Source organism: Mauremys mutica, chromosome 8 (genome assembly GCF_020497125.1).
Source record: "Mauremys mutica isolate MM-2020 ecotype Southern chromosome 8, ASM2049712v1, whole genome shotgun sequence".
NCBI lineage: Eukaryota > Metazoa > Chordata > Testudines > Geoemydidae > Mauremys > Mauremys mutica.
The window spans coordinates 31200043-31224971 of NC_059079.1; the positions used below are offsets into that span (position 1 = coordinate 31200043).

Here is a 24929-nt window from a genome sequence, read left to right on the forward strand (position 1 = left end):
ATAACAGTGCCATGCGAACACCTGTTCTCACTTTCAGGTGCATTGTGAACAAAAAGCAGGAAGCATTATCTCTCGCAAATATAAACAAACTTGTTTGTCTGAGCGATTGGCTGAACAAGAAATAGGACTGAGTGGACTGGTAGGCTCTAAAGTTTCACATTGCATTACAAAATAAAACAGTTATTTTTTTAACATAATTCTACATTTGTAAGTTCAACTTCCATGATAAAGAGATTGCACTACAGTACTTGTATTAGGTGAATTGAAAAATACTATTTCTTTTGTTTTTACAGTGCAAGTATTTGTAAACAAAAATAAATATAAAGTGAGCACTGTACACTTTGTATTCTGTGTTGTAATTGAAATCAATATATTTGAAAATGTAGAAAACATCCAAAATATTTAAATAAATGGTATTCTATTATTAACAGCGTGATTAATTGCTTGACAGACCTATTTTAAAGATTAAAAAGATGTGAAATTCATAGCTTGTACAGCCAGGTAAATGTACAGAACTAGAACTTAATCTGCCTTAACTGTTGCATCATTGCCAACAATGCTATTATATATCTTTATGAAAACATGCACAGGGGGAGAGAGAATACTTCCAAGGTAGGAACTAAATTACCAGAATTACATTATACTAAATTACAGTTCATAACCAATAAAGAGAAAAACAAATGTTCTTCTTTAATGAAGGGCAAGAACAACAATGAGGGTAATTTTTCTTGCTAGGGTGATTTTGACTATGCCAAAAACCACCATGCCACAGAAAATGTCCACACAACCAGGGTGGGACCACATGCCTCAAACCATAAGAATCAACAATGAAAAAAAAGATTTAGGAGCAGAATTGTAAATAATATTGCACCTTATTGTTTTTCTTCTTTAGGAAAAAGTTTTCTGATTCATTCTGGAAGTGGAAAAGTATTTCTAGAATGAACTTCTATAGGTTCTCAACACAATTAGGGAAGAGTGTCCAAATTGTCAGGAACTTTCAACATGTATTTTTTCAGAACCAATTCCTTCTGGTGTCAGCAGGATCAGCAGTTACATAGGGAGGAAGGATGATACTGGAGTTAAAACACTGCACTGTTACTCAGGAGATGGTGGCTCAAAATCTGGTTCCCCACAGACTTGCTTTGTCAGTTTGGGTAAATCTCAATCCCTCTGCGCGTCAATTCCCCATCTATAAAATGGAAATAACACCACTTTCCTACCTCACAGGGGTGTTGAGAGGATAAATCCATTCAGTAATACACGAGGCACTGAGACAGTATAAAGATGGGGCCCGTATAAATACCTAGATACTGATACATAGATCCAATAGTAATAGTAAGATCACAAAAAGAAAAGGTTACTCACCTTGTGCAGTAACTGTGGTTCTTCAAGATGTGTGTCCCTAAGGATGCTTCACTCCAGGTGGGCATGCATCTCTCAAGCCCTCGATCAGAGATTTTCCGTTAATGTTCATTCAGCCCACACGTGCTCTATACAACCTCATGCCACTCACCAAGAGTTTTTAGGGCTGCGTGGACAAACTGCCCTCAGTTCCTTCTCTATCCAAATGTCCTACAAAGAACAATCCAAAGCAGAGGGGAAGGAGGGCAGATAGTAGAGCACGCATAGGGGACCCATCTCGAAGAACCAGAGTTACTGCACAGGGTGAGTAACCGCTCCTTCTTCTGTGAGATCTGAATCAGATGCCCTAGATGCCAACAAATCCAAATGTGTCCTATGAATTGTATTCTCTGTATAGGGGCTAACATGGATTTTTTTACATTTAGCTGAGACCCAATTCAAATTAAGAGATGGAGCATAAGCAAAGGAGAAAGCTATTTGGGGTCCTAATGAAGACTGCAAAAGGAGACTACAGATCGTAACGACACTAAGTCCTGAAAACAGTTATATATAACAAGTAGTTATTTTATACCAGATATGCACTGTCCCTCTTGTGGAGTCCTGAAGATACCTCAATTTCCCCCATTTGAAACCTACGTTATCCTCAAGATCCCATTAGTGTCATCATCCTCTCAGCTGATGATTGGACATGAATCTCTTTGGAAGCCATCAATGTTTCTTTTTAATCAATCAATCAGAGGGATCACTGCTGAGCTTCATGAGACACTCCTCCTCTCCCTGGGGCTGAATGGCAATCTCCGCTTTTGGCCAGCCTGGATGTTGTGATTAAATTCCTCACATTGTCTTCAGTTTCTGGCTAGCTTCACTGGGTACTATGGTTATACATTATTGTTGTTCTCCTGATTGCTAACTTCTGCAGCTTCTGTTCGGTGACCTTGGTGACTGCCTGCTTTTGATCATGTGCCTGATTTTTGCATGCATGCAAGATGTTTGATCCATTTCCGTGCTAGTTACCTCTTTGATACTGACATCTTGTTGATGGATACCCATCTATCACTATCAAAATCCACACACACCTTACATTTGTATTTATCTTTTATCTCGTCGTTGAGCTACTATTCAACAGGCGCAGAGAAGAAAGAAACAAAATTATGAAAGTGAAAACAATGTCATGCTGAGGCTATAGGCGAATGACTCTGCAACCTCCTTCCAGCTGGGGGTGTGCCTGGGATAGAGCTGTGACTACAAAACCCATCACCCACCAGCTTTGTCAGTTAACCCCATTTCAGATGCAGTCTCATTCAATTATTACTGTTATTAATTTTGATGACTGTAGCACCAATCAGAATCCAGGCCTACACACACAGAATGTAAATGGGCAGTTTTTGCCTTGAAGAGCTTATGGTCAAAATTAAGACAAGATACAACAGTGGGTGTCATATAAAGTAGGAAGGAGCATAGAAGGGAAAAAGTTCTATAAAGAGGAGAGACTCCCAAACTATTCTCCATTTTGTCAAACAACATAGTTCTTATCCTGTCGGGTACTGAAGAGAACATAGGGCAACATTCTGCTTTAGAACCAAACCCATCAGTTTTCATAAAATGAGTATGAGGGTGCACTCTTCATTTACTCTCACTAATTTAAAAACATATTTAAAAAATCAGAAAACAATGGCACTTAGAAAAGCATACATAACCCATGGGTAAAAGTGTGGTGCACATACATTAGGCGCTTTCTCCTCCCTGAATGACAGCATTTCATTACCTGGATCTCATGGGACCATATTGGATTTCATCTGGTTTCACTGATAGAGCCAAGGAGTTCAGTGGAATGGGGAAACCCTCCTATATTATGGGCAGAGAAACCCCAAGAGAATGAGCAGGTTGGAGCAAAAGTAGAAGGCAGTGGACCAAGGAGAAAAACAGATATAAGGAGAGAAGAATGAAAGGAAAGGGAGAAAGAACTGGGACAGCAAAGGATGAAAATACAGGAGGAAGCGAAAGAAACAGGAGATAAAGGAGAGGGACAGGAGGTAAAGACAATAAAACCAGGGAAGAAACTATATTGTGGTATTTGCAATTCGTATTTTTCTTAAGTAAAGTCTGGTAAACAAAAAGTGCTGTTGTATACAAGGTTCACATACCTACAATTAAATTAAAATTCAGCTGCTTTCACTGCTCCAGTTCTTGAGTAACTGGGATTGAACTCATTGCATACATATGTTGGCAAAGAAGCATTCACTGGTTGCAGAAGTCTTTTCAAACTGTGTGGCTTAAAGGGGACCTGCCTCAGAACAGTCTATGGATCCTGAGACTGTGTCACACTTAGGTAAGGATGTTCCAGAGTTTGATCCATTATCTCACTCTGACAGAGCTGAAGGTAGAGAGAGAGAGAATTTAATGTACAGCAGCATTAAGAAGACACACTCAGGTAAACCGCTTACATTTTCCTAGCCTGCTTCCTTCAGCCCATAAAGGTTCCATCAGTGACAGATCACCCCATCATACGCAGATCTGTATAACAGAACGGGAAAGTGTGCAGTGCTGTACTACTCTGACAAGCCTAGGATACTGGTTACTGTCCGAAAGTGAGAACTGCAGCACACAGGTAATTTTCTGAAGTTGTGGTACTCATTCCCGTGCTTGCTTAATCCTCTCTTCTTTCTCTCCTGTAATCTCCTGAGTACTCCTGCAATGCTCCTCCAAATACAGCTCAGTGCTGCCCATCATGTCCTCAGTTTGGCCTGGATTATCACTACATTCCCTTAAGACTTTCAAAGGCTCCACCTGGGTATAAAGTGAGCCGGTAGCTTTAATTATACAGGCCAGCTGATTCCAATTTTTCTCTCCATCTAAAATCTAAATAGTTGGTTTCCAAGACAGCATACTGGCAAGTTTGTATCAGCGGATTCAGAGGAGGCGAAACAACTACATTTAAAGGACTTTAAAAAGCCACCTGAAAAGAGTGCCCTTTTTTAAGTGATTAAAAATATTTGTTCAAAATTCACACTTTTTGATAGATTATTTTTCCCACTAGATGGAGGGACATTATTTGCCAACTGGAAAAAAATGAATCAGCACAGAAATAACATGTATTTCCAAGCATCTAAAATATATTACAGTAGAGAGTTTACTTTAAAATATACTCCAGAGAAGTACTTACAACAAGTATCCCTTTAAGGTTGCCTCAGGACTTTTAATATCAACCTCTGGTGTCAGAGGTATCAAAGGCGATAAGGAGCATGTGGCAGTGTTTTCTCAGTGCATTTGCATTGTTTTTCAGCATTAATGGAGTTACAGAAGAGACTATATCACTTTAGAAACAGACTCAGAGGCATGGATGGATTTCCCACAATCACACACACCCCTTAATAAAAATTGGTCAAAGGAGTGTGTTTTGTTAGAAGAGTGCATTAGAAATGGTTACATATGAAGTTCTGGAGATTTTTCTGTTCACCTCTAACAAAAGCACTGCTGAGTTTTAAAGCATAAAAATTAGCAAACACTTAGGGGTACATTTTCAGCATAATGTTTTGAGGATTAAGCTGTGCAGCTGCCTTCAAATGCTAATGGAGGTCATGTGACTAAATCCCCACACATTACACTGAAAGTGTACCCCTTAGTCTTTAATCTGGGCTAATGCAGTATGGTATTTTTAGTATTAATTTTTTTTAAACAGACAAGTATGTTTAACAAGTAGCTACTGCACATACAAACTAACTGCTCTCATATAATGTTTGAATGAAACATGACTTCATCTCAGTTGAAATCAGTGGTGAAATTCAAACATATCTGGTTTGCCATGGAGTTGCATTAGGAAGATCCAATTCATTTGCAAGTAGAAAACATCCAGATTAATTAGTGCCTAATGGTATGACTCCAGTGTGACGCTATGGTAGAAAACTGCATCTGAACTTTACCTCGTACATCTAAGAACATACAATCTTCTTTACTATAGCTTAATCCAATCACAATACCAATACAACTATAAACCCTTCATTTGTATAAAGACTGTAACTTGAATTGCTTTTTAGACCTTGAGGCTGTCAATTTAGTCACCACCTTGATGGCATTGGTCATGTGAAAGCACTTAACCGGGAGGACCGCATGAAGGTCACTTTTCTCCATGGACTCTAATTCTTCAAACACCATATTCTATCATAATGGGAATCACTGAGTTTACAATCACCAATGTCTATAAGCCACCAAATGTCTCCTGGTCCACCAAATCACAGCTACTTTACAATACAGGTCAGAGATTTCAATAGCCAACATACATCCTGAGATTAAGATGACAATGATGCCACCGGTGAACAACTTCTTGAATGGGCCTCAAATCAAGACAAGCACCTATAGTTTGACCCTAAGAAGGTAGGAACAAGATTTCACAAGATGGAGAAAAGACTATTCACTGACCTTGTGCTTTGTGTCCTGTGACCGGAACATAGGGCCGGTGCAACCATTTAGGTGACCTAGGCGGTTGCCTAGGGCACTAGGATTTGGGGGGGCGCCATTTTCTTCGGCAGCGACCGCGGCGGCCGGATCTTTGGGATTTAGGCAGAGGGAGCTGGGGTAGGGGAGCGCGGGGAGGGCCGCCTGCAGCAAGTAAGGGGGAGGTGGCATGCAGGGGAACTCCCCGGCCCAGCTCACCCCTGCCCCGCCTCCTCCAGGAGGGGAAGTTTCGCCTAGGGCGCGAAACATCCTTGCACCGGCCCTGGAAACACATGGCCCCTAGTGGTGGAGTGGACTGTCCTTGATGATTTTCTACATAGCCAACACCATGCTGTTGTCATACAAATTGGTCTCCAAATCCCCCCTAATTACATCACTACTAAAGCCAGGCTGGAACTTCAGGAAGACCGATTGGAACAACTACATGGTAACCATAGAAAAAGTGGCTCACCGAATACCTAGCAAAGTAGCCAACTATGAAAAGCTCATTGACCTCCTTAAAGTAGCCATGAAAAGGAACAGCTTTTCTGCAGCTTCACTTCCTGTTGGTTGGCAGACAGACAGACAGCGAGGCACTCTTTAAGGATTAATCCTGCTGCTGCAACCGTGCTCCTGGAATCACTGAACTCTGCTAGATGAGAGCAAAGGGCAAAAGATAAGCTGAGCCTAGATTTCACCCACTCAAGCAGAAAAGCCTGGAGCTTCTCTGTAATCTTCGTGGTGCTAACCCTTCCCAAAGCAGAGTGCATTGGCAGTGACAACTATTACCACACAAATGCTCCAGAATTCCAAAGCTCAAACAGATCATCCTCACAAAAGGAAAGTGAAGAAACAGCTTTATCGCCCTGTCTGATAGCCCACCAAGGTTGAAACGGTCAAAGCCATTCACTAGAGAAGAAGCAGACAAGGCCATAACACTCAAGAAACTTAGCAAGGCTACAGGGCCAGAAGGCATCTTCCCAGAATTTCTGAAAAACTTAGGTCAGCATGGCTGTGACTAGCTGACATGTTTCTTTACCAACATGTATGCCTCTGGCCTAACTCCCAACTTATGGCAACAGGCAAAGGTCACCCGCATCCTGAAACTGGTGAAAGCAGCTGTCAATCTGAAAAACTACTGGCTGATGTCATTACTAGATGTAACATACAAGCTCTTGGAAAGGATGCTTCTCCAGAGATTGCACCATGTCATCCTTTGAGGACTACATCTCTGAAGAGCAATCCAGTTTAGAGTAGGATGAAGCACGTATGATCAGGTAATTGCACTGACAACATATATCGAAGCTGGCTATCAACACAGGCTCAAAATAGCAGCAGCCTTTATGGACCTGTCCTTAATATACAATGTGGATTGGTAAGATAGACTGCTTCTGAAAGTATGAAAAATAGTGCACAGCAGAACAACACTGCACCTACTGACAGTTATGGTCACCAACTAACCACAAGTGTCACATACATCTAATGGAACAGAACAGCAGAGCTCGTTTACTGAATAATGGACTCCTACAGGTGTCCACCTTGGCACCATTCCTCTTTAATATTTATATCAGTCAGATGCCATCAAGCCATGGAAATTTGGATACATGGATGATCTCACGCTCACCATCCAGAGGAGTTCTCTCCCAAGCAGAATACATGTTCACAGGAGATTAAAAAAACCTGAAGGAGTACTATTGGTTACAACAACTCCAACAGAACATTCAAAACCATCTGTCTCTGCATTCCACCTGAGTAACCAACATGCAAAACAGCACCTGAATGCCACCTCCTGCAACATCAAACTCAGGCACAAGGATTACCCAAAATATAATGGAGTGGTTCTTGATAGCAGCCTCACATACTGTCAATATCTGACAAAGATTGCTGCCAAGATAAAGGCTCAGAATAATGTAATCCACAAACTAACCAGGACCAGTTGAGGAGCATATGCTCACACCCTGTGAACTGCCACATTGGCCCTCCTCTTCTCAGCAGCTGAATATCATGTGTCAATAAGGGCAGGTAGCGTAGATACAAAACTTGTTGACATGCAATTGAACACTGTTATGAAAATTGTCACATGAGTGCTGAAGTCAATACTGACAGTCCCATCCTTGCACATATCTTACCACCACCCTTCCAAAGAGATGCAGCAATAACACCAGAATATGACCACATAACAAACCCAGACTTGCCCATTTATGAAGATCGTCAATCCCCACTCCATGCCAAGATATCATTGATTTTGGGTGTCAAACTTGAGACATGTTGGGCCTAATTTTCCTGTCTGTAGAGCACTCCTAGATTCCATTGCCCAGCACTTCTGAAAATCAGGTCCACCGTATCTCAACTTGGGCACCAAAAATGAAAGCACCTCAAATCAGAGCCCACTTTTGAAAAGTTTGGCCTTAGTTACTACATGGAGCTCGTATTTTATCCTTTATTTTCATGAAAACATTCCATCACAGTCAGTGAGGGATCCACTGTAGCTTGAAGGTACTATATGGCCCTGATTCTATACCATAGCTTCAGCCCATGGTTAATACTTAGAAGAAAATAGGTCCATTCCACACAATGTTTTTTTGACCTCTGCAGTAACGTATGGAAGGGCAGTGACAGATGGGCTTGAGATGACATTAATTTTATATTTAAAAGACTCCTGATATAAAACGAGAAAGTGTTAGAAACACTCATTGATACAGAAATTTAAAACTGTTCATGAAACCCAAACTTCTCTGCCACATCCTCTAATAAGTATGGAAGCAATATTAGCATTTGAATTTTCCAGACTTTTCCATCCAACACTAAGATATATGAGATATCTGGGTATCTGGATAGTGAAAACCACATTCTTTTGTAAAGTGCAACCCAGGCCTTCAATTTTTATGGCTTTCAATTTCTCAACAGATGAAGAACAAAGTTGTACCCAATTAAGTGAAAGTCTGGTGTTGGAGAGGCACAGTTCCTCAATAGTCACATCCTCTGAAATAAGAGGGATGCAAGCTGGAGAAATAAACAATGGAAAGAAATCCCTCAGCCATTAAAAGATATGTAATTAAACAATTTTGTGAAGACAAAGAAAACAGGAAATGTCTTAAGGACCTTAAGTCAGTACTCAGATAAAAAAGAGCCAATCGCGTAACAGCAAATGAACCAAAATGAGTCAGAGCTCTCTAAAATAAATGGAACCATGGAACTAGATGGCACAGTGGGTTAAATTTAATGGGTTAACTTCCAGCGACCTGGCCAAACCCAGCTCAGGACACAAACAACAACTATAGCGGTCTCACCCTAACCCCAGTTTTTTACTACAAAAAGTTTGGCCATGTCTGCCAAAAAGAGGGTCTGAGCAGGAACAAGAGGAGAGCTGCAGTGCTTTGGCATGGTGAAGCAGGCAGAGGGAATTTGAACAGCACCAGCCTACAGTGTGCCTGGGTCAAGGCAGAGCTATTAGCACCTTCTTTTTGTAAGTACTGCGTTCATTCAAACAGTTAAAAGCTGGACAGAACAAATGGTCAGAACAAATGGATGAAAATAACTCTAAAAGAATCTAAAAGTACCAGTGCCTTTATATCATATGTAAAAGATGCACAGAGGCGAAAAATTAAAAAAAAATAAGCCCAATATGGATAGAATTTTAAAAATTCTGGGAGGATTAGGGGCACATCTACACTTACAGTTAAATTGGCACTACTGCGACTGATTCAGTGGTGTCGATTTAGCAGGTCTGGTGAAGACACGCTAAGTCGATGGGACAACGCTCTCCCGTCGACGTCTGTACTCCACTTCCCTGAGAAGCGTAAGGTAAATTGTGTCTCCCATCGACACAGCGCGGTGTAAGACACCACCATAAGTCGACCTAAATTATGTCTATTTCAGTTATGTAACTTACGTAACTGAAGTAGCGTAACTTTGGTCGACTTACAGCTTTAGTGTAGACCAGCCCTAGGATCCCACTCCCAAGATCTCTTCTACCCTACTATGACATCTGAGAGGGAGCTCCCAGGAATTCCCTCATAGCAACAGGCTGTTCACTTGGGCTTCTCAAATAAACAAGAGATGAATAAAACTAGGGGGGAAATCCTTCTACTTAAATAATAATGTGGGTCTTCCACTGTTTTTTCTTTTTTAGTTTAAACAGAAAGAGTATTTTTTAAAACTTAAAATACACAGTGGACACATTCAACCCAAAGAACCATACCACTTTCAAGGTAGTGCATTATAAATTGCCTAAATGATTTCTACATAATTAGGAGGGAATTAGGGCAACTACCTCAGTTGTTCTTTTTGCAGTAACTTTGACAGACAATAATTGCATGTCATCCTAGGTAGCACAGTGCACATTCATCTAACATAGTTGTCTCAGGCACAGGTGGCAATATATTTATTCCTGCCTGGTTTAATTTTGATGGTCAGACAAGCAAACAGGTATTTATTTCACTGTGGATTCCTTTTAATCAGCATTTCCGGTTATTAGCTCTTTGCAGTCTTACTAGAACTAAGCATTAGTTCAGATTTCACAAATGCCAGCAGCTGGTTCACATACAGTCCAATTTCCTAGGTTTCATTATACTCCATTATACTGATCCATATCACGGCCACATACTGTAGGGATGCACGTGTATTTCCATTTCACCAGGAGATCTTTTATAAAGTACATGATGGGAAAATGTGACAAATCACAATAGATCAGCTTGTGAAACCATCTTAAGGGAAGTTATGTGGAAAATTGGACTGATACTGCAGTTACAGCTAAAATCCACTAAAGCACAAAGAAAAAAAATGACATTCCAGCTGCACATGCATCCCTGTCTAATTATAATTAATCCAGAGTGAAGGAACATCAGTTATTACCCAATGCATCAAGGCACTATTCTCAAATTTTGGACTCTTCCTGCATTAATGTTAGTTTAATATTCAGAATAAAATGAGACCTCTAGTGTTTAAACAAAATGGTTAATATTTACATAGGAAAGTTATGTTTCTGATATTAAATCAGGATTAATGCATGGTGAAAAATGGTTTTCAGTATCTGATATTGGGTTCCGATACTGCTGATGTCACAAAACACGTCACTTTTTAGACCACCTGTGGTAGCCTCTACAATGACAGCTCTAAAAAGTTGGTTTTCTTAGGTGGACTCTACATTTAACCATGACCAGTCAATATAATTTTAAACATGACAGTCATTGCCTCCACTAAGGGCTTGGCTACACTTGTGAGTTAGAGTGCATTAAAGCAGCCCCGGGCGCCCTAACTCATGATGAGTCCACACTGGCAAGGCACGTAGAGCGCCCGGACTCCGCGTAGAGTGCTCCTGGTAATCCACTTGCACGAGAAGCATAATGCTTGCTGCACCCCAGCTGGAGCGCCGCAGCACCAGTGTGGATGCCCTGGTCTATTAATGCGCTCTGATCGGCCTCCAGAAGTGTCCCACAATGCCTGTTCTAGCCACTCTGGTCATCACTTTGAACTCTACTGCCCTGCCTCAGGTGACCAACCATCAGACCCGCCCTTAAAATTCTCTGGGAATTTGCCCTTTAAATGGCCAAAAGCACACTCCACAGTCATTCTGCACTGACTCAGCCTGTTGTTGAACCACTCCTTGCTGCTGTCAAGGCTCCCTGTGTAGGGTTTCATGAGCCACGGCATTAAAGGGTAAGCGCGGTCTCCAAAGATCACAATGAGCATTTCGACTTCCCATACGGTGATCTTCTGGTCTGGGAAGAAAGTCACAGCTTGCAGCTTCCTGAACTGGCCTGTGTTCTGAAAGATGCGTGTGTCATGCACCTTTCCGGACCAGCCTGTGTTAATGGCAATGAAATGCCCATGGTGATCCACAAGCGCCTGGAGAACCATAGAGAAATACCCCTTCCAATTTATGTACTCGGAGGCTAGGTGGGCTGGTGCCAGAATTGGAATATGCATCCCATCTATCGCCGCTCCGCAGTTAGGAAAACCCATTTGTGCAAAGCCAGCCATGTCATGCATGTTACCCAGAGTCATGGTTCTTCTGAGCAGGATGTGATTAATGGCCCTGCAAACTTGCATCAACATGATTCCAACGGTCGACTTTCCCACTCCAAACTGGTTAATGACCAATCGGTAGCTGTCTGGAGTGGCCAGCTTCCAGATTGCAATAGTCGCCCACTTCTCCACTGGCAGAACAGCTCTCAGTCTCATGTCCTTGTGCCACAGGGTGGGGGTGAGCTCAGCACACAGTCCCATGAAAGTGGCTTTTCTCATCCTAAAGTTCTGCAGCCACTGCTCGTCATCCCAGACTTGCATGATGATGTGATTACACCACTCAGTGCTTGTTTCCTGAGCCCAAAAGCGGCGTTCCACTGTCGTGAGCATGTCCATTAATGCCACAAGTAATCTCATGTCGTATGCATTATGCAAGTTGACATCATCGTCGGACTCCTCACACTCAGTTTGTAGCTTAAGGAGCAACTCGACTGCAATTTGTGATGTGCTGGTGAGACCCATCAGCATATTCCTCAGCAGTTTGGGATCCATTCCCGCATAACAAAAGGGAAGACAGAGCGCGCAGTACAAAAAATGTTGAAAGATGGCACCAAATGTGGACGGAAGCACAGGGATTGCTGGGATGCAAAGCGATGCATCATGGGGCATTGGGACAGGACCCAGAATGTCCCGCCCCTCTCCTGCCCCCTTCCCACAAGTGACAGCGCCAGAATGGAAAGAGGTGTTCTGTGGGATAGCTGCCCATAATGCACCCCTCCCAATGCCGTTGCAAGTGCCGCAAATGTGGGCATGTCAGTGCGCTTGCAGCTGACAGTGTGAACACACTGCAGCGCTTTCCCTGATGCCATCTCCGAGGGCTTGTTTAACTCAGAGCTCTCTACATCTGCAAGTGTAGCCATGCCCTAAGGGTGAAATCCTGGCCCCACTGACTTCATTGGGAGTTCTGCTGTAGTGTTTAACAGTGTGTTAGTTAACAAGTGTGATAAAACAATGCATCTTCCCAGTGTAGACATCTTCTATGTATGAATTACCAGCATAGAGCAGAATCTCTTGGGGTCACTCACCAACAAGCCAGTCCCAAGACTATTTTCTCCAGCTGTTGAGTTCCTACCAAACAGCTTCTTGTTCCAGGAGGATGTCTGCCTTCCTGCTCTGCTGGGTGCAGCGGGTTCCTTTGTCTTGCAAATCCATTGACTGTCACAACATCAGTTTCTGTTGCCAATGTAAAAATATCTAGGGTATGTTTGGGAAACAAAAGTGCCTGCTAAAGGGGACATCAGATAAAGGACACATTCAAGGAGGAAAAAAAGACATACAAACTGATAGGATGAAGTGGACTCCTGTGCTGCATGCGTTGGTGGAATGGAATGGTGTGATGAGCAGCAGGGTGTCACGTATTGCTCTCCTTTAGTGCACCAGTACACCTCAGAGTAGCATTAGCAGGACACTTTTTAATAAGTACATAATATTGTTGTGGCGAATTGAACCAGCACGAATAGCTGATTTTTAAGCATGTAACTGAAAAGTCAGGTACGGGGCAGCATTAATTTATTTAAATAGCAGGCTGTGAAAATTAGTGATTTGTAGAGTTTGTGAATCATTTAATATAGCAAGCTTTAAAGGAGCTACATTTTCATTGACTTGACGTGGTAGTTGCATTCAGCTGTGCAGTGGAAGAGTACGAGGTGGAGTGAAAAGATGAGCTCCACTGAGCCAGTCTAAGCCACATCCTATTCCCTATCAGCACTAGATCTCAGAACTGTTCCAGATTTCTGTTTATCTCCATCCCATACAGACCAACTGTTGTGAATTGCTGACAGCCTTTGGAGCGGGGCATGCAATGATGTTGCATGACAAAGCGTAAAAGTACAAGTCACAAGTGAAAGCAGAGAGCATTCTGGGCTTGATCTCAAGTCAACAGAATTTTGCCCACTTCGGTAGAGTCAGGCCTTTTGATAGAGGTTATAAACCTCTATCATTCTTTCCCTGAACACACCAACAACTGGGACAGATTAGGGTTAGGGCACCCTGAAATTCCTACTTTCTGACACACTGAATGGGCCCTTTTGTTGGCAGCACTTTCTTTTTGAGCCATTCATTCAGGGAGAAGTTATGCTTGAGGAAGAGGAGGGTTTACAAAATAAATCAACAAGAAAAGAAACTAATAAAACACACCCTCGTCCCATAGAGGAAAGAAGAGGAAAAAGAAGATAGAACTTAGTGTGCAGGGATCAAAAGGAATGGAATTAAAGGAAAGAGAATTATGATGGAAAAAATGTGGAGAAGAGCTGAAAGAAAAGATGAAGAAAGAATTGTGGTTTGGACTTTATTTATCAAAGGTTCAATCCTGCTACCACCGGAGTTTTTGACATTGACTACAACAGGAGGAGGGTCATGCCACTAGTCCTTGGGAAAACTTAAAAGAATTAGAGGTGGGGTTTTTTGACGTTCCCCTCCACACAAAAAATCAATCCCTCTTTCTGCTGGAACTGGAATATTTAGGGGTTAGAAGGGTTTCACTGGAAAGGAAGAGCTGCATAATACCAGCGAAGCAGAGCAAATGTGGGATGCAGGCTGCTGTCCCCCACACATGCCTATATCTACCTGATGAGAGGAGAAACCCATTCATATACTGTGTGTACAGCATTTAAAAAACCCAGTTGAAAGTTGACCCTGTACTATATCAACTTTATCATACGAGAAAAGCCTATTTTAAAGTGAAATTTGTGTTTGTTTGTTTTCAGTTAAACAATTTCTTGGTAAGAAATGTTTATTCACTAAACTGAATCTGAAAGCAATCCCATGTCATAATTTAACACCTCACATAAAAAGCTCACTACTTTGTCTTACTTACTGTAGAAGCGTACATTAAAATCAATTTAAAAGTATAAACAACGCACTATAGATGAAGAAATATCATACATTGGCATTAGAAATAAATTCTATACTAAAAAAAGACACTTTTACTATAAAATTACATTTTTAGTTTTTTTTTCCTCTCAAATAAATTAATGAAACTTTTGCACTGTGAAAGCTCTCAGGCAAAATTAATGGTTTTGTTTTGCAAATTAATTTAGATATTAAAAAATTATATTTTCAACCAAGATCTCAGTTACTCAGATTAAATATTAACCAAAAGCTGTCTTCTGCTTAAATAGAATTTAGCCTTTGAAGTGTTTTTATTAATCTCTTCTGATGTAGGTGCTTGAAATTCTATGAAAGTGCTGCTGCTACCAGTTCTGTGCATCACTTACTGTAATTTATTTTCAGAACATAATTCTATTTATAAATGAAAATCCTATTAAAAGAAGACAAGAAAAATTAGTCCTAGACTTTGCATTGGTAGAGTAGAAACAAAATGAGCGGCCTAACCTGAAGTGACATTTACAAATTACCTGTTAATTTAAACTGGGTTGAAGGATGACAGAGTTTAGTCAGACTGACAGGAAGTACCGAAGGAATGACAGTTGGGCCTGTAGTGGTCATAAAGCACTGTAGCAAGCACATTTATCTGTGTTCTCAGGGAAAAGCTTCCTATGTAGTAAATAATATATTTGTAAAAATATTTACTTCTTGCCAGCCCAGTAAGTGAAGATTTTATGAAGCTGAAAACTCCCCACCCTTTTTTATTTTTTGTGTAAGGAAAAAAATATGTGCTTTAAAATGGCCTCCTGACTTTAGTCATGTGACTGGTTCATAAGCCCCTAAAGCTAAGCCACATGCATTTTTTCTTAATGTTACTGAGACAAAAAGTGACAAGGCTTGTATCCTTTAGTTGCTTCAGGATACAACTCATGCTCCAAGACCAGTTCCTTTGTTCACTAGACATTCTTTGAACAGACATGATTACATGTCAAGGCCATGCAGTGCCAAACATTTATAAACAGAATAATAGCCCCTCTCACTCTATTGCTTACAAATAGTTCTGAGAAGAATGCAAATCAAATGCTAATATTCTTGTCACTTTATTTTTTCTAGAAATTTTTAGGCAAAATACTGTTTGAAAGAAGGCGCTAAATAAATCTTCTTAAACTTCAAGCTTTTTCTGGGGCTTGAATTTTACATCTTATTTAAAACATGTTGCAAATATTTCATTTATAATTTTAAAGTCTTAAAATAATCTAAATACTGTATATTTAATCAGCATCCAGCATAATGCAGTGGACTAATTTTCCAGGATCTAAAATTGTGCCCATAAAAACATTAGGCATAAACAATTGCATTTGCCTTTCAATGACACTCAGGCTCTTAAGTCACTTTTGACACAATGACTTCAGCGCTTTTGAAAATTTTACTCTGCATAGGTAATTTCAGTATGTGACTTAAAAATCTGTCCCCCTCACTTCAACCAGGAAAGGGGTATATTATGCTGACTATCCCTTATGAATGCGAATGGGAGTGCTACGCATGTAAAGAGAGAAATACACACTGTAATTTTCATATCTCTTCCCATATACAAGATGGTCTTGTGCCTACTTATTCAAAAATGTATTTAATATTTAACATTTAACTGTATTATGTACACGTAAAGTATAAAAAAAATTACATTTTCTTATACTTTACACATTGGTTCGCAGACCAAAGAAAGCATTATGTTGGCTTATTTGTTAGGAGTTAATAGATCTGGGGCAATTGTAGACTCCCCACTCATGCCCAATCCATAGTTCCTTATGGCTGTCCGTGGGAAATACCATAACAAATGTACTAGCATGCATTATGCACACTATTTCTTGGATACATCTGAACCTCCCCTCAATGTAACTATCATGTACAAAGATAATGCAGCTGGGTAGCATTAAGAATGTATCCTCCTTTTTTTAGAAATGTATGAGTATGAATCTGCATGCCACCTTGAAAGTGTATTTCTAGGAATGGGACAAGTAGACTTGGAAAGTATGTCTATGCCCAAGCACAAAGCCCCAGATTTTTAAAGGTATTTAGGCAATGCTACACTCAGCATTGCAACATTGAACTGATTTAGGAGCCTAAGTCTCATTTTCAAAGTGATTTAGGTTTCCAAGTGCCTAAACCCCTTTTGAAAATCAGACTTAGGCATTGCAATGTTGTGTGCAGCAATGCCTCAATACCTTTAAAATATGTGCCAAAGGCAATAAAATTTTCATAATGCATCTCAACAAAATTCAGCAGCCACTATGCTTTTAGTATCAGAGGGGTAGCCGTGTTAGTCTGGATCTGCAAAAGCAGCAAATTCACTACTGTGGGTGAATACCGACGAAGTGGGTATTCACCCACGAAAGCTCACGCTCCAATACGTCTGTTAGTCTATAAGGTGCCACAGGACTCTATGCTTTTAGTGCCATTGCCAAAATACTGCTCTTGAAAATGTTGCTAGACACTAAAGCATCTAACACAGCTGGCCCTGTGATGCCAAGTTTACATTTTACCATTTTGAAGGTGTGTGTGGAAGACTTGCATGTGTGCCCCATCATGTTGCAGTATGTATTTTAAATCTCTGGTTTTTAATCTCAGCAGAAGATATTTGATTTTTTCAAATCAATAATGACTTGACAATAATGTAATGTTACACCTTCAGTACAAAATTCTGAATATCCCATAGGAGGAGGCTTTAATGAAAAGATGGAAACTGAGTCACTACATTCCAATCAATATGTGTATACCCTCAACAACATGGTAAGAAGTTATCATAGGTTCTGAATGGGGATATGACTATTTGTTCACTTAGTGGTTCCACTGTAGTTTTCAGCTGCAAAGAGAAGAGTCAGCTCTTTTCTTTGATACTATTCAGCACAAATGAAAGAGAGAACAAAATGCTCTGTCTTCCTTGGGAGAGTGAGAAAGTGCTTTTTTGTACCCCAGGAAAGTTTTCTTCCATCAGGATTTTGAGGCAGAATTACATGTCTTTGGACAATCAGTTATTTCTACATACATATTAAATGTTCCTTTACTGTAAGAGTGATATCCATGCCCTTATACAGCATATCAAGGACATATGATAATGATAACGATCACTGTTATTTTAACACTGAACAAAGGCCATGATGTCAAGGCCATTTCTTCATTAGACAACAGGACTATTGATTATTAACTAGAGACAGGCCAGAATTGAAATACCTGCTTGTGTCAATAAATTAATAGGCAGATTACCCAACCATCAATTACCTACAAAAGTGTAAGTCAGGTATTTGGGTTCCAAATTAATTACTCAATCATGGTGGTTGAGATGGACCTGTTCATCATTCAGCACTGTTGTTTTGCAGTTAAGGGAAAACGTTTTGCCACCCCTCAGAACATGCACAGAAGAAAGAGGGGAAGTCCAAGGAAATGATCTTTGAAAATCAGAATATTTCTCTGCTGTAGTCTGGACACTAATGGAACTCCAAAAATCATCTTTAATGACACAATGGCCTGAAACACACTGACCTTTATCACTATATTTGTGTCCCAGAAAAACAGATATATTTTATTCCAGTTGTTTCACAAAGAGAAAGAGGTCAACTAATACTCCATTCTAAACAACTATGCTTTCCTCTCAACTCTACATAACCATGACCTTGCTGACAACTGGCTGAGAGATCAGATGCCCATGGGTACCACCACTTTCATGATCTTAAGCTTATTACCCACCATTTATGTTGGTATAACACTTCTATTACTCTATCTTTTAAAGGAGGAGACAGAAATTTGAGGTTCCTTTTATTCCAAGTGGATCTCTCTGGCACAAGAAACAAGTGAAGCCAAAGAGATTATCAGGATTCAGGAAAGATTAGATATTTGTATACATTATGAGAACATGCAGAGTTATCTTAGAAAAGATTTTTTTAAAGGATATATAAATTGTCATGCTTGGGGCCTAAATCAACCTCAAATTGACAGTGATTAAGAACCAACTTTTCCTACGGGCCAACTCTTCCATAAAGCTCTACTATGAGGTTCCTTCCACCTTTCTCTGAAGCATCAGGTAGTGGCCACTTGTACAAACAGGACCACAGGTCTGCTCCCATGCGATTGTTCCTATTTTCCTTCAATACTTTTACTGTTTTCAATGGATTGACAACTATGATGACCTCATTAACAGTTTGGTCTGCTAAACAGTGTGTCAGTGACAGAGAACATGGTATCCTACTACTCAGCAATAATTATAAGAAAACTTACAAGCATACAGGACTTGAAACCTCAATACCAGCTGTGAGGTTCATAGCTCTTTCACCATTTTCCCCTTTAAAAAAAAAGATTTATCTTTGCTCCAGACTAGTAATCAATAGCAGTGGGACAGGAAGATGAGGCTTCAGTAAGATGTAGAACACAAAATAAAATGTGTGACAAATTGCAATGACAAGGTTTTGATGGTAGCTTTTGATGTAGTGAAATTAAATCCCTGACCAGACAATGCAAAAAGTGCTATGCTAATGTGCTAGAGGCACTCTTGTTGAGCTGAGAGAGTGTGTTATAATCAGGAAAGCCCACCAATAGTGGCTCCATACCTGAGCTCCTATACAAAGCTTTTTACTGAAAAATAATACAAACTGAAAGCGGTGTCTGTGTAAGATAAAGAGGGGAAGGGGATAAACCCCGAACCCCTGTGAAATAAATACACTATACTATACTACAAACAAATAAAGTTAACTACAACTATAAACATCTGAACTATATACTTAACGAGAGAAACGATGAGTAGCTAGGGAAGTGGAGGTCAGCTAAGCCGCGCTCCACTGTTCCAACGACCGACACGGGCAGTAAGAAGGAACAGAGGGGCGGATGGGTCGGCAGGGGTATATATCCTGCGCCATAGCGGCGCCACTCCAGGGGGCGCCCAGCCGACCCACCGAGTGTTGCTAGGATAAAAATCTTCTGACGAACGTGCACGCGGCGCACACACACCTAACTGGAATGCATAGGAGCAATCACTCAAAGAACAAATATGAATTTAGAATTATGATAGATATTTAACAGTTAGTAAAATATAAGGCAATTGCCCTGCCCAGAGAATATATAACTATGATATGTCCTACAGCCATCTACCATCGCTGCCAACTCTAATTTTAAGACCTGTAATATTTTTTAAAGCTACCCACGAACTCAGGAACACTGGTAGACACCTCATGAATGTTTTTAAAACCGTATTCAACATGGTTGCTATCTTTCATTTTTCTCAATAGCTTTGAAGCCAGGCTGCTTTCATGGCCACACACTTTTCTATGTGCAGCCCGGGAAGGAAATAGAGAAGGGACTAGAAACTGGCAGTGAGACTAAGGAAGAGAGAAGATAAATTTGAGGGGAAAGGGCAGGGCAGGAAATCAGGGACATACTGTCAGACTAGAGGGGCGAGAGGGAGACTGAGGATCAAGGGAAACTAAAGGGACAGGAAGGCAGACTGGTGGCAAGGGGATGTGGGGTGGGAAGGAAAAGGATGGAATAATGTAGAGGGCAAGGAAAAGTAGGGAGAAAACTGTGGAGGGAGTGTTAAAGAGAGGGGATGGAGAGATAAACCGGGATGTGTAGGCCTAATATGGTAAGTGTTACAGCTACAATTGGGCAGAGATTTTTCTGACAAAACAGAGGAAACTTGCTTGGTTCCCTCCAAGCTCACTTGTGGGCTGCTGGGGATCTCAGGCTTGCAGCTGCCTGGGGCAGCCCTGCCATGTAGATTGGGGCACAGAGCTTCAGGTATGCACATTTGCTCAGCTCTGGAACAGGAGTGAGGAAAGGAGAGGGCAGGCCCCAGGAGCATCAGCCTGTATCTGCAGAACTTTCTCTGCTATTCGTGGGTTTGGGTAGAATGTAAATTCACCCTGATTTGGGGTACGTTAAGTGTCTATCTTCTATTAATGCAGATGTAGCACTTAAGGGGTGCCCAAGAGTCAACATGCTTAACTGTAGCCTTGGGAATGCAGATGTCTTTCACACTGGGTGTTAGGTTAGCTACACATAATTCTTTGTGCCAGGAGTTAGTAATCTGACAAGAACTTTTCATCTATAGACTATCAGTTCAAATCCAGGATAGGTCATTAGTGACTGAATGCCATTAAGGGGCTGTAACAGGGTGGCTTGAACTCTCAGTGTCCAGTACACTGACTTGAGGACTGTAACAGACCCCCCAGAGCCACATAGGTCCTGCTAACACGGCTTGCCCCAGAGGCTGGAGAGGCTGAGGCTAAACCAATCCTGATTACAGGATGAGCCCACCTGAGAGGAGCCAGGTGATTCCTCTATAAAGACCATCTGGATGCCAAAAGGGAAGGCGGGGAAAGGATGGTTGGGAAAATGAGAGACTGCTTCAGTGATCAGGCTTCAGGAGATTCCTGGGATTAGGGACTAAGACTCCAACCAGGAAGGGCTGAAAGTAGCCTGCTAAGGCAGGAGAGACTCTGAGCAAGCAGGAGAAAGAATACAAAAGCTCCCCAGGCAGGGAAACCTGGGAGTAGGGAGATAAATGTTTGTTTGTTGGACTTTGAATAAACCCAGACCACAAGGTGTGTGTGTGTGGGGGGGGTATTTTGACCACAGAAAAAGTGTGCGACACCTGTGTAAGGGGCCCTGAAAAGAGGGAAACAGAGGCAGGGCACTGCACAGTGACCTCTGGCCATGGAGGGGGGTGGACAGGGGGTTCTCAGTAAGCAGCCTGTTACAGTCGCCTTTAGGAAATGAGTTGATGATCTCAGTCTAGGCCAGAGAAAGCCGCCATTGCAACTGTCACATTTGTTGGCAATCTCAGCAAGCTCATAGACTGAGTGGACATGAAGATTAGCTTGAGGATTTCATCCCATAGGACTGTCAATACAGACTCTTTCAAAAGCACATTCACATTTTTTAAAAGAGAAAACATTCCTTATCTATACCTTGTGATTCCCAGACAGGGGGCAGATTCACCAAAAGTAAGTTGTCAAAGCCCTACTTCCTGGCTACTCATAAGTAGGTATATTAGGGAGTGGGGAATTCTGGAGTGTACATACACCTGATGGCATAAAATAGATTACTTATTTATTTTAATAATGTAATTCTGTTTATTTTAGGGAAATAATTACATTTTTCATCCCTGACACCAAAAAGCTGTGCTAACCCAGAGCCTGAGCTGAAAGCCTTTCCATTGCCTCCAGTAGGCTTGGGGTCAGGCCCCTCGTGCATACACACATGCTTTATCTTCAGTACGTGATTCTGAACTGGACATAATGACGCTAAAGCCTAACACACTTGTGGAAACATAAACAGAACCCAACCAGGGAAGAAGACAGTTTTAGAACAATGGTGAAAAGCCATAAATAGGCTTAACACCAATATGAACATAAACAGTTCTGAAAAAAAGTCAGATATTATGTCACAGTGGAATTCTTTGTAGTTAAATAAAATATAAGCAGAATATTTTCCAAAAATGGATGCCTAAAAGTCAGGCTAATAGGCCCCTAAATAAGCTAAAAACAGGGCACTTAGTTAATAAGTGCTGATTACCCGTGAGTTCCTAGTGAAGTCAGTTTGGGTTGAAAACCAGCCCACTTATTTACATCTGTAAATATGGACTAAGAAACCTATATTTTAAGTAGCTATTTTTGAACTTCTTGACCTCTGTGACAGATATGGCAATTTTCTCCAGTATCCTATTGAATGAAGTTAAATCTCACTGTATTAAATTTATATGTCACTGTGGGCCAGGGATTGGATGTAATTCTTTTGGGGTGGGAGGGAAGAGGAACTACAGTCCTCCAGGAACTAAGAGGAATGGGGGGTGATTAGGCAAGTTCATTCAAATTGTAACAGCTCGCGACAGGCACTATCATCTGGACAGACCAGGGGCGGCTCTAGGCATTTTGCCGCCCCAAGCACGGCAGGCAGGCTGCCTTCGGCGGCTTGCCTGCGGGAGGGTCCGAAGCCGTCGGACCAGCGGACCCTCCGCAGGCAAGCCGCCGAAGGCAGCCTGCCTGCCGCCCTCGCGGTGCTGGCAGAGCGTCCCCCGCGGCTTGCCGCCCCAAGCACGCGCTTGGCGTGCTGGGGCCTGGAGCCGCTCCTGGGACAGATTTACCTATACTGGTTCAAACTGGATTCTCTAGAGACCAGCAAACAAAGAACAGTCTTTTGAATAACCTGATCTTAAACTGACTCAGGGCTTTCATTCTGATGCAGCACATGGGCAGGACCTTCTGTCCAAGGTGAGGGCCCCTATCTTTAGGGAAAAGTTGGAAGGACTGGCACTGACTGGAGAGGGTGGGGGGAATAAAGTGATCTCTTGTAAGCTTATTAGCCTGTGTGTAGGTTCTTTTATTGTTTTCAATGTTTTCTCTGTAATGCTTCTACTTAGGAATAAATATGCTTGCTTAGAAAGAACTGTGTGGTAACATAACTGTGCGTAATTACACTGTGTTTAGCCTCTCAGCAGGCCTGCTCTGCTTTTCTCCTCAGGCAGTCTGCCCAAGAGAGGAGACGGTTGCAGAAGCCTAAGAATGGGTTGTCCTTGCTGGACCATGGAGGGAGAATACAGGCACAGTTGCCTTGCACTATGACATCTATTTGCCCCTGAAACCAGAAATCAAGGTACAGTATAAGGAACAAAAACACATAAGCTTTGATAGAATGCAAATAAAGATTGAATCCAACAACACAGAAAACTGGAGGAGAGCAGAATCATGGGCAGATTCATGCCTATTTTGCTCATTGGCAAATATCTATTTGTGTGTGCTATGAAAAAGAAAGATCTTTATCCTTATTTCAGTTTGTGAATGAAACCTGGGTTTTTTGACATTCTCTTCTTACTATAGGGGAAGAAAAAATGTAGACTCTTATCTTTTCCTGAACAAAGTAAAAGGATTAGGGTAGAAAAGGTAAAATAATAAGCTGAACATATTTGCATGTTCTCCTTGAGAAGTTGTGCACAATTATTCCCTTAAAAAATAGCTGTCCTTAAAATGAGAGAACAAAGCCACATTATGTTTCAACCTGTAGGAACTACCACATTTACCATCTGAAACAAGTCCATATGATCCAAGATGTAACTGTGTGGCATCTAACTGACTTGCTAGGATCTACAGCATTTACAGAAAGAGGCGGGGGAGGTAGGTAATTGATTTCAAGTTGCCTTTAAGCACCAGCTGAGATTCCCAGAACAGAGGATTCCTCACCTGGCGTGGGGGCATTTGGGGCAAAATAGGGTCAGAGCATGATGTACTTCAGTAGTCCTTTCTGATGGAGCATGCCCTGTAGGGCCATTATCTGTTGGCACAAGTTGGAGCAGCTCTGAGTATTGGAGGGGAGGGATCAAAAAGGTGGTATAAAACCACGTATATTCCCCCCCCCTTGCCAAGTATGAGTTGTGCTCTGGCACACCAAAGCATCCAGACCATGAACCCATCTGCTTTTCTGCCCAAAGATCTTTCTGTTTTCATCATTCAATGTCTATTGAGTTCTAGAAGAATTAGTTCATATACCCTGGCAGAAAACCAGGATAGGAGCTACGAGACATGCCAATTTTACAGCTGAGATTACCGTTTCAGAAGGTTGTGTCAATATAGGCATGAAATAATTTATTTAGGAAGAATTCTCTGGCCAGCCTTCTGAATTTCCTGGTTCCACTTACTCCAAGGAAAACAGACCAGTAAAAAGGCATTTGGCTTGATAGTGGCTGTAGACTTAAATTTTTCCCTCTTTGATTTCTAAACAGTCAGTTATTGAAGATTTAGCCCTGAAATATGTTCCCAAATGCTGCTACATTTTAGGTCTACTAAAAATATCACTATAAACCAAAGGTAGGCATTTAACTATATTTTCCCCAAAGTCCTTTATTTTCAGACAGCAGACATTATTATCAAGTTTCTTGACTGCAGACATGTCTCTGTCTCACCTCTGTTCTGCTTAACTCATCCAGGACTATGCAGAAATGTGTCAGGAATTGTACTATAAAAGACTGTGAAATCACTCTCTGGATGGCAAGTGGGGTAGAAATCAAGAGGCACCATTTTGGCACATCTATCACCTTTACTAGTACTTTCTGGAGCACTGGACAAACTTATCAAGGAAATTTTAAAATCAAGATTGGATGTTTTCTAAAAGTTCAACCATAACTACTGTACTTGAAGCAGGAATTAATTCAGGGAAGTTCTATGGCCTATGTTATATAGGAGGTCAGGCTAGATAATCACAATGTTTCCTTTTGGCCTTAAAAACTATGGTGGGGACAGGTAGGG

The 24929-nt window shown here is 41.3% G+C and overlaps 1 long non-coding RNA gene across 1 annotated transcript in view; it reads right to left on the reverse strand.

The window, feature by feature from the left end:
• LOC123375656 overlaps nt 1-24929 on the reverse strand; it is a 59771-nt gene that overhangs the window by 29875 nt on the left and 4967 nt on the right. Inside the window, exon 2 of the long non-coding RNA XR_006581548.1 lies at nt 3507-3736. This is a non-coding gene — a long non-coding RNA (uncharacterized LOC123375656). The remainder of the gene's footprint in view (nt 1-3506; nt 3737-24929) is intronic.